Source organism: Megalopta genalis, chromosome 9 (assembly GCF_051020955.1).
Source record: "Megalopta genalis isolate 19385.01 chromosome 9, iyMegGena1_principal, whole genome shotgun sequence".
Taxonomy (NCBI): Eukaryota; Metazoa; Arthropoda; class Insecta; order Hymenoptera; family Halictidae; genus Megalopta; species Megalopta genalis.
In genome coordinates, this window is record NC_135021.1 from 3825001 (window position 1) to 3827500 (window position 2500).

The 2500-nt window shown below is 42.8% G+C and overlaps 1 pseudogene; it reads left to right on the forward strand.

Moving 5' to 3' along the window:
* LOC143260059 (large subunit ribosomal RNA) overlaps nucleotides 1-2500 on the forward strand; it is an 8160-nt pseudogene that overhangs the window by 2945 nt on the left and 2715 nt on the right.

The following is a 2500-nucleotide window of genomic DNA, read 5'->3' on the forward strand; positions in this document are numbered from 1 at the left end:
TGGTCCGAGCTAACGAGATGGCCGATCCATTGGCGTAAGCCGTATGGACTCGCGGGGTTTGCAGCCCTCCGAGTTCATGCCCTTCGGGGCAAATATATATTGCACCAAAACATAAGACAACAAGCCTCGGACGCTGTCGGTCCCAAGCAGTGGCGACAGCAAGGGTGGATTCCCTTCCCCAGCGAGCAAATAGCTCGTTGGGTTCAAACGACGACGACCATGCTGTTCAAAAGGCTCTCGATTTAGACAATACGTTTTTATGCCCGAGTTGTGGGACCGATCTGAGCGCTCGTACCGCTGCCAGCGCCGCCCAACACAAAAGGCGATGTAATGCGCCTCCTCCGCAGGCCGATGGTTATACGTGTGAGACCTGTAAAAATACGTATGAGACATACGCCGGATTACGCCAGCATCAACGGAGGACTCACATCGAGAACTACAATACCGCCGATCTCGATCTCCACAATAAACGCCTCGTTTCTTCGAGGGCTCAATATACCGATGATGAGATCAGAGCAATAGCCCACGATGAAATAGATATTACTAAAAATGCAAAGTTATTAGGAAAAGAAATAATTAAAATTCTATCAGAAAAATCCGGCCGCTCTTTTGACGGTATTAAAAAATTAAGACAAAAAGAAAAATACAAATCATACCTCAGTGAAGCCCTCGACGAGGCGGGCCAGACCAATATCTTGAGTACCTGCCCGTTGGTGCCGCGGGTGCTGCTAACCAGATGTGACGATCCTCGCGCGCGCGGAGACATCGACAGACGCGAAGCGACATCATCTCCGCACAGTACAACTATACCTGATGATATACGCAACATCCTGGCTGAACTTAAAGTACAAGTAGGCCATCACATGGCAGAAATTATTGAAAATGCCCTGTCTAACACACCTTCTGAAGACACTATGTTAATGATGGACCAATACATAGAAAACTTAACATCATATGTTGCTTCGCTCGCTGATGAAACCGATGAATACAATGAAAATAGTAACTCAGTAGATAAAACCCATAAAACTAGTAACAAGAAAAATAAATATAATAAAAGCAATAAACAAAATAAAAATAATAAATACAATAAAAACAATACAAGCAACAACAGAGTTATAAATACAATAGACGATAAAAATAATAAAAATAAATTAAATAACTATCAGAACGAAAACAAGAATAAAAATAACAGTAAAAAGAACAAGCATAGCAATAAATGCAATGAAAGTAATAAAAGAAAAGGCAACCGCGCTAAAAGGATAGCGACTGATTACGCCAGATTCCAAAAACTCTATAACAAAAACCCAACCCAACTGGCTGAGCATATAATTACCGGAAACCCACTCAACATTACAGAATCTCCGACGATAGAATCATTTGAAGAATATTATTCTAAACTATTTGAACACAAGGATGTCGAATGGAAACCTCAGAAGCGAAAAACAGATACCAATAGTAATATCAACCTTTCAAATCCGATATCACCGACCGAGATACACGAGCAACTTACCAGGATGAAACAATCCGCTCCAGGCACCGACGGAATTGATCGATCGACTCTTAGGCAAATGCCACGCAAGGAGCTGTGTGCACTATTGAATATTGTATGGGGAATGAAGACGTTACCCTCTGTGCTAAGATCGAACAGAACAACACTGTTACCTAAATCCGGCGACTTGATGGACCCAAAACAATGGCGGCCCATAACCATCTCAAGTCATATACTGCGCCTACTAAATAAAATCATCGTGTCGCGCCTTGAGAATGAAATACCTCTGTTTCACACGCAAAGAGGCTTCACGAGAACCGACGGGATAATGGCTAATAGTACCATCCTACAAACACTAATTAAATTAAGCCGCGAAAAATCGAAACCTTTCACTATACTATCTATAGATTTAGCTAAAGCATTTGACTCTGTTAACATCATTTCAATAATAGACGCACTAATCAGAAAAAACGTAGACGCTCATACAATAGAATACATCGAAAACAATTATAACGACATAACCACAATACTCGAATGCCACGGATCCCGATCCAATCCTATACCTATAAAACGCGGCGTGAAGCAGGGTGATCCCATGTCCGGTTTCCTATTTAATTTAGTGCTAGACCAGCTCATGATACAACTTAATGAGTGTGAGGGTGTTGATGTGGGAGGCACCAGGATACGGGCATTAGCTTTTGCCGATGACATCGTGATGGTGGCTCCCACTCCCAGTGCGATGCGAAGTAATATCCGGATCGTCGAGAAATTCTTCCACAAACACGGGCTGCAAGTGAACCCATCTAAATGCGCCATCTTACAGAATCTACGCGTCCCTGGAACGAAAAGGCTCGTAGTTGATACGCGGCCCAAACTGCAGATTAATAAAAGCCCGATCCCAACATTGGGTGTCGCGTCACAATTTAAATACCTCGGCCATGTATATAGATACCGCGGTGCTATCTCTCCATCTCCATCAAAGCTTGAAGGCATGCTCAAAAATCTTAAAAC